The 8,845-nt window shown below is 51.1% G+C and overlaps 1 pseudogene; it reads left to right on the forward strand.

The window, feature by feature from the left end:
• The first annotated feature begins 1,334 nt into the window (after positions 1 to 1,334).
• LOC136484860 (cytochrome P450 84A1-like) lies at positions 1,335 to 8,616 on the forward strand (annotated as a pseudogene).
• Positions 8,617 to 8,845: the final 229 nt, after the last annotated feature.

The following is an 8,845-nucleotide window of genomic DNA, read 5'->3' on the forward strand; positions in this document are numbered from 1 at the left end:
GGTCACCTCGGTACGGGCAGACGCCATCCCTGAGCCACGCAGCATGGACAAGACAACACCGCATGGCGGTGGTTGTCAGTACGGTGACCCACCGTCCAGATATGGCCCGACAAGACGCATGTACGATTCCACCCACTACGGGATGGGATCCACGACGAGGGCTTTGACTTAGAGGCCATCCTGACCGGCGGGAGCTACGACCCCAACGCTCGAGATCGTGGCCATCAGCTCCACAAGCCAACCGGGTGATCGACGACCAGGGGGCGGCTACCAACTCCTGTACGATGCCCTAGGAAACCAGGAGGCGATGACAAAGACCATGACAGAGACCATGTCGCACAGGACGGCTGGTGAACCACCATCGTGCCTACAATGCCACCACGACCGACACAGTAGCACCACGCCACACCATGCCGCGACGTGGCCACAGGACCGTGACGACAATCACGCCCAGACGTGCACCACAAGACGGTGTAGCTTTCAAGCCAAGTTAGCTAGGTCCTCCCTTAGGCTCACGACTCTTCGGTTAGGAGAACCTTCTTCTTTGTACACGCACTGGCCCCGAACTCTATATAAGGGCAGACAGGGCACCCATCTTGGGGATCGGAACTCATTCACTCATTCTTACACCGTAGAAGGGCTCCTGAAACTTTCCTTCGGGCAGCCCATCTCCTAACTCTAGCTCTCCTACCTCTTCCACCATTCTTGCACCCCCCATTGTAAGAACTTTTGAGCATTCAAACGAGGAACACGCACTCGATCATCTCTGAGACTGGACATAGGGCTCCGGCTTGAACCAGTATAAATCCTCGTGTCTTTTGGATGTTACCATCGTCTTCCGAGAGCAGCGCGACAATCGTATAAATTTACTAGTCCGATTTACAGAACACCGACAATTCGTATTATGATCTATGCGCTAAAGTTAATATCATTAGAAAAGTTGTCTTAGACCTAATAAGTATCTCATTCTATTCAGCAGTGTATCATTCCTGGATGGTAGAGGGCTGGAACCTTGTTCCATTATTTTAAAAAAAAAAGTATCTCATTCTATTGAGGGTGGCTAAGAAAAAAATAAGACCAATAATCATAAGGCTGAGATCAGACCACAGCACCACGTTTCCCTCGTGGGATCACAGTCATCAGGCAACAGCCAAAAGCAGTACTACCCTGCTGCTGCCATGCAGTGTTAAACAGTTTAGATTCAGCTGCAGCTGTACCACCGTGAGTCCATGACTGCAGCCGATCGATCAGGGCCAATGGTTCTCTATCCTGAATCTGCTCCTTATACCAAACTCTATATCAACGCAACCTAGCTAGCCAAAACTCACACACCTATGTCTGCCATGGCCATGATCAGCATGGAGTGGCCAAATGATCTGGTGAGCTGGGTGTTCCTAGCTTCGCTAGTAGTCGTGCTCTTGCAGCTGCGGCAAAGAAGCAAGCTCCCGCTGCCGCCTGGCCCCAAGCCTCTCCCAATCATCGGCAACATGATGTTGATGGTCAGCTGACACACCGAGGCCTGGCGGTGCTCGCTGAGCGGTACGGCGGGCTGCTGCACCTCAGCGTCTGCCGGCGGCACGTGTTCGTGGTGTCCACAGCGGAGTACGCGCGCGAGGTGCTGCAGGCGCAGGACGCCGCCTTCGCGAACCGGCCGGCCACCACCGCGATCGCGTACCTCACCGACGGCCACGCCGACATGGCGTTCGCGCAGTACGGGCCCATCTGGCGCCAGGCGCGCAAGCTCTCGGTCACGAAGCTCTTCAGACGGCGCCGCGCCGAGACGTGGCTCGCCGTGCGCGACGAGTCCGCGGCGCTCGTGCGCGCCGTTGCGCGGCGCAGCGGCGAGGCGGTCAACCTGGGCGAGTTCCGCGCCGCCTTTGGCACCCGCGTGAACATTAGCGTGGGCGAGTACATCGGCGTCCTCGAAGAGTTCTCCCGGAACATTATTGCGTTCAACATCGGTGACTTCATGCCGTGGCTCGCCTGGATCGACCCGAGCCGCCGCCGCCTCCGCGAGACGCGCAAGGGGTTTGACAGGTTCATCGACAAGATCATCGACGACCACATACGGAGGGGCAGGAGTTCCACCGACGCCGAGGCCGACATTGTCGACGAAATGCTCGCCTGTCTCCACGAGACCAAGTCCACCGCTGGTGACGCCGTCGATGACCGGCATGGCTCCCTCTGCCTCACCCGCTGCAACATCAAGGCAGTCATCCTGGTACGTGCGCGTATGCATCCATCTCCGACCCTGTAGGCCTTATAGATCACAGATCACACATCACTTTAGGTGGCTATCCTATCAAAAATGAAGAACGCGCCCAGAATGAAAATGCGATGAACACAGAGCACGATAACTGCCGGATGGCAGAGCTATTTTCCTCTTATTGTTCTAGACAGTACAAAGGTGAACTCGTGGAGTTCTCAGGTGCTAACCACACCTTAACATACGTACTACCGCAAACAGAAGTTAGCCTAGCATTTTATATGAAAGTAATACACTTAACACAGTGATACAATGTGACTCAACACAACTGCCTACAAGTGCAAGACGTGGGAACGTGCTCACCGCGCGCCTGACAACTCTGTTCTCTTTCAAACTCCATATTGCCGCCCACAGCCTTGACTTGGACAACCGTTGCATCAACGTCACATACATGTGCACAATAACGATCAGCCCAACATACTCCCCCCTAATCGTTATGTGCTTCGATCTCCCTGACACCCAACAGATACCTCATCACTGCTAGCTTCCCTGCTGGCAGTGCCTTCGTCAGAGAATCAGCTCTCTGCTCATTGGTTCCAACTCTCTTCACTACAATCTGACCACGTTCAACATACTGCCTGATGAAATGATATTTGATATCAATGTGCTTGCTGCGTCTATGAAACACTAGGTTTTTCATCAATGCTATAGCTGAATTGTTGTCCACAAACAAGGGCACAACCTTTGGTTCAGTTGCAGTGAGCTCAGACATCAAATTTCTGAGCCACAATGCTTGCATTGCAGCTAGTGTTGCTGCCATGAATTCAGCCTCACAGGAAGAAAGTGCTATTGTCTTCTGCTTCTGAGAACACCATGTTATGAGACTCTCATTAAGATAAAAAGCCATGCCAGTTGTACTTCTCCTTCCACCAAGATCAGCTCCCATATCACTATCTGAATACCCAACCAAATTTTCTTTTTCTTCTCCTTCAGTGTAAACCAGCCCAAGATGGATTGTCCCCTTCAAATATCTCATAATTTGCTTTACTGCTTTCATATGCATCACAGTAGGCTTTTCCATGTATCTACTGGCTACACCAACTGAAAAAGCAAGGTCTGGTCTTGTATGTAACAGATATCTCAGGCAACCTACAATTCTCCTGTAGTCCGTTGCATTAACCCTTTGGCCTTCTTTATCTTCATGCAACTTTATTCCAGGATCCATGGGAATTTTAGTTGGATTGCAGTCCTGCATACCAAACCTATCCAGTACTTTCTTGGCATATCCTGACTGCTTTAAAGTGATGAACTCCTTTTGTTGACTCACTTCTAACCCAAGATAGAAAGACAACAATCCCAGGTCACTCATTTCAAACTCAGCAGTCATTTGCTTCTTGAAAATCTCAATCTCATCCTTCTCACTCCCAGTGACTATGAGATCATCAACATAAACTCCCAGAATAATTTCAGATTTTCCAGCCCCTCTTTTGTACACTGCATGTTCACTAATACACTTAGTGAATCCCAACTTCTTCAGGCTTTTATCCAGCCTAATGTTCCAGGCCCTAGGAGCTTGTCTCAACCCATATAATGCCTTACTAAGCTTGAACACATACTGTTCTTTTCCCTTGACAGCATAGCCCTATGGTTGAGACACATACACTTCTTCCTCCAGCTCTCCATTCAAAAATGCAGTCTTTACGTCAAGGTGATGTACTTCCCATCCCCTATTTGCTGCCATTGCAAGAATCAGTTTTACTGTATCCAGTCTGGCAACAGGTGCAAACACTTCTTCAAAGTCAATGCCATGTTTTTGCACATAGCCCTTTGCAACAAGCCTGGCTTTGTGCTTGATGACTTCCCCATCTGCATTTTTCTTTATCTTAAACACCCACTTCAGGCCAATTGGCTTGTGGCCTGTAGGCAATTTACTCAATGTCCAAGTCTTGTTCTTCTCAATAGACTGGATCTCACTATCCATTGCCTTCACCCACTCTGGATCTCCAGCTGCCTCCACATAACCTGTGGGCTCCTCTAGTTCAGCTAACAAAGCCTCTCCTTCAGAATCCAGTTCCAAATCCACTTCTGAAGTTTCCTAGTACACATCAGTTAAGCTTTTGTAATGCAGTGGCTCCTCATCAATATCACTATCAACTGAAGATGGTGTAGCTGACTGCTCACCAACTTGCATTGACTCTCCTTGCATTGAGCCCATTGGACTTGGTGTATTCCCACCAAGCACTTGATCAGTTGTGTCATTAGATGACTGTAGTTCATCTGCCACAACAGTTGCATTGCTCCCAGTTGATGTATTGCTACCTGTCACTGCAGCTGGTATCCCTCCCCCATGCTGCAGATTCCCCACATCAACTGTCCCAGCACCCCAACCTGAGTTGCTGAACTGTGCTTCATCTTCTACAGTGAAATCAATTGTGTCAGACTCCTCTGAAATTAAATTCCATTTCCACTGAACTGATTCCTCAAAGATCACATCTCTACTGACCACAATCTTCTTGTTTCTTGGATCATACATCCTGTGAGCTTTGCTTCCCTCCTCAACTCCAAAATAGACCATAGGACTACTCCTATCATCTAGTTTCTTGATGTGTGGCACTGCAGGCTTGACATGTGCCATACAACCAAAAACTCTCAGATGCCCAAGATGAGGCTTCCTTTTGCACCAAGCTTCAAAAGGTGTTTGATCACCCATGATCTTTGTAGGCAGCCTATTCAGCAAGTACACAGCATGCCTCACAGCTTCTCCCCGAAACCTCCCAAGCACACTCATACTTTTCATCATTGCTCTGGCCATTTCCATGACAGTCCTATTTTTTCTCTCAACCACTCCATTTTGCTGAGGTGAGTAAGGAGCAGTGAGATGTCTCCTAATGCCTGCCTTCTCACAAACATCCTGAAACACTCTTGACAAGAACTCACCACCCCTATCTGAACGAAGTGTATTGATTTTGTTCCCAGTAACATTCTCAACTTCAGCTTTATACTTAATGAAAGCATCTAGAGCCTGATCCTTAGTCTTAAGCATATAAACATAGCTCCATCTACTGAAATCATCAATCAAAAGCATGAAGTACTTGTTACCTCCTGCTGTCCCTGGAGTTATTGGCCCACACAAATCAATATGCACTAACTCTAGTGCTTTTGTGGCTCTCCACTTAGCCACCTTTGGGAATGGGGCATGGGTCTGTTTTGCTGTCAAATAACCATGACAGAGTTGTTCAGGATGCTCTATTGTCGGAATTCCAGTAGCCATGTTCTTCTGACTCAACTGCTTCATTGCTTTGAAATTTACATGTCCTAACCGGCCATGCCACAACCAAGACTGATCACCACTATCAACACTAGTTAACATGCAAACTGGTACTGTTGGTTTCAACTCAACTCTATACAGTCTGTTAACTGTTCTCATGACTTTTACTATCAGTCTAGCAGTGTTCTTATCAAAGACTTCCAACACATCATCATCCATCACAATTTTATGGCATGTTTCAGTAAGCTGACCAAGACTCACTAGGTTACTGCGAAGTTTAGGAATGAAGTATACCTCAGGCAGTACCCACTGATCTCCATTTCTGCACTTGAACAGGATGGAGCCCTTTCCTTTGATCTCCACTGTTGACCCGTCTCCAAACCTCACCTTTCCAGTGATTGATTCATCAAGCATCTCAAACTTCTCGGCATCTCCTGTCATATGATTACTGGCTCCATTATCAAGGAACCAAGTATCATTTGCAGCATCACCACCTCCTGTCAGATGCAATTCGGGCACCACCTTCCTCTCATTCAGATACACAGCAGTGTACTGTGCACCCGTGGTCACTCGTGGCGCGAGTTTGAGCGACTCCGGCTCCTCCATGATCGCAAGCATCAACGCTGGCTCAACATCATGAGCTCAGACAAGGTGTGCTTCATCACCGCCCTTCTTCTCCTCCGGACAGCGATTGGCATAGTGGCCATGTTTGTGACATTTGAAGCACTGAATGTGGCTTTTGTCACGCTTCCCGCCACTGTCCCTGCCCCCAGCATCACCACGACCGCTACCGCCTCGACCACGACCTCTTCCCCGGCCCCGGCCTCTCCCTTGGCTGCCGCCCTCCTGTCATCTCCCCTTCCCCGAAGAGTCACCACCAGATCTCCTCTGGCGTGCTTCCCACTCAGCCTGAGTGAGCAGCAGTTGGCCGCCCTCGGACTTCCCGCTCCCGGCTCCCCGCCGAGTGCGCTCCTCGTAGGCTTTCAACCTCCCGATCGCCTCCTCGAACGGCAAGGTCTTCAAGTCATAGAACTGCTCGATGCCGGCCACCACGTTGATGAACCGTTCCGGCACAGTGTCGAACAGTTTCTTGATGAGCGCAGCGTCATCCAGCGTTCCCCCAAGATTGCCATACTTGACTGACATCGCTATCAGTTTTCCGACATACTGGTCCAGGGGCTCCTCGTCCTTCATCTTCAACGCGTCGAACTCGCCTTTCAGAGTTTGCAGGCGCGCTTCCTTGACTCGATCCGCGCCCACAAATCTCGACTTGAGGCAGTCCCAGACTTCCTTGCCCGTCTTCTTCTTGGCAACTTGCATCAGCAAGTCATCCGGTAGACAATGGAGCAGATGCGCGCGAACCTTCTTGTCTTTGCCAGACAACGCTGCCGTCTACGCCTCCGTCGTCCCCTCAGCCGGCTCCACCACCTCCCAGACTCCTTGATCCTCCATGATAGCTTGAACTCGAATGCTCCAGCTGGTGTAGTTGGTCGTCGTCAGCGACGGATAGGCTAACTGCCCATTGCCGCCGACTTCCCCCGCTGCCTGCACCGCCGCTCCCCGCACTCTGATCTCCCATCTCCAAGAACGAGGAATCAACTTTGATGCGTGATCAAGGCTCCGGTACCAAATGTAGGCCTTATAGATCACAGATCACACATCACTTTAGGTGGCTATCCTATCAAGAATGAAGAACGCGCCCAGAATGAAAATGCGATGAACACAGAGCACGATAACTGTCGGATGGCAGAGCTATTTTCCTCTGATTGTTCTGGACAGTACAAAGGTGAACTCGTGGAGTTCTCAGGTGCTAACCACACCATAACATACGTACTACCGCAAACAGAAGTTAGCCTAGCATTTTATATGAAAGTAATACACTTAACATAGTGATACAATGTGACTCAACACAACTGCCTACGAGTGCAAGACGTGGGAACGTGCTCACCGCGCGCCTGACAACTCTGTTCTCTTTCAAACTCCAAATTGCCGCCCACAGCCTTGACTTGGACAACCGTTGCATCAACGTCACATACATGTGCACAATAACGATTAGCCCAACAGACCCTTCTCCTCTAAATAAACTTCACGTGCTCATGTGTCATGTATGCATGCATGGATCGTACGACGTCGCATGCACGCAGGATCTCATGTTTGGTGGGACGGAGACGGTGGCGTCGTCCATCGAGTGGGCGATGAAAGAGCTGCTGCAGAACCCCGACGACCTACGGCGTCTGCAGCAGGAGCTCGCCGACGTGGTGGGCGTGGACCGGAACGTGACGGAGTCGGACCTCAGCGCCAGCGAGCTCCCCTTCCTCAGGTGCGTCGCCAAGGAGACACTCCGCATGCACCCGCCGATCCCGCTGCTCCTCCACGCGGCCGCCAAGGACTGCGTCGTCGTCGGCTACTCCGTTCCTAGGGGACCCCAGGTGACGATCAACGTCTGGGCCATCGGCCGCGACCGCGGCACCTGGAAGGACCCCGACGTGTTCCGCCCGTCACGGTTCTTCGCCGCGCAGGATGGCGACGCCTCCGGGCTCGACCTCAACGGCAGCTGCTTCGAGTTCCTGCCCTTCGGCTCCGGCCGGCGGTCGTGCCCCGGGATGGCGCTGGGCCTGCACGCGCTGGAGCTCGCCGTCGCGCAGCTCGCGCACGGTTTCCACTGGGCGCTGCCCGACGGCACGAAGCCGTCGGACCTCGACGTCGGTGATGCCTTTGGGCTGTCGGCGCCAAGCGCCCAACGGCTATACGCCGTGCCTACACCCCGCCTCACCTGCCCGTTGTACTGATCGAGTTGCTGACACGAAGCAGGCGCTCCCGCGCGGGCGATGTGGCAATTTGTTTCTTACTGCTCACCGGTCACCGCGCGTTATTTACCATGTGTGCACTGTAGCAGCGTCAGCTGCTTTGTGCTGTTCAGTCGTGTGGCTGTCACGAGCTCCTCTTATCGTGTGCGACGGACACATGCAACGTTGCTTTTTTTTTGTTGCGTCCGATTCATGTGTGGAGTTGAGGTGCGTAGCGAATAGTACTTTTTAGCCCGGCGTATCAGCCAAATGAACATGGGGAACAGGCCCATTGCAGTTGTGAATTTAAACCATTTTTGTGGTTTTCCTTTAGAACATGTACAATCCATCGAGGATTCGAGGTATTGGGCGTGTTCGATGCCCATTCTTTACGGCGGTGGCCGTCGCTTTCTCTCACATCTATTGCGAGGATCAAAATTTTTATTTTCTTAGTTCCATCTGTCTCCGATTAGCTTAGTGTCTCACCATGCGATGGGCTAGTTCTTCACTCAGGAAAGCTAGCGGCCCTTGGTTCTACCAGGGGTATAGCAAATCCCTTACTATAAATCATGACCCAAGCTATAT

This window comes from Miscanthus floridulus, chromosome 10 (assembly GCF_019320115.1).
Source record: "Miscanthus floridulus cultivar M001 chromosome 10, ASM1932011v1, whole genome shotgun sequence".
Lineage (NCBI taxonomy): Eukaryota > Viridiplantae > Streptophyta > Magnoliopsida > Poales > Poaceae > Miscanthus > Miscanthus floridulus.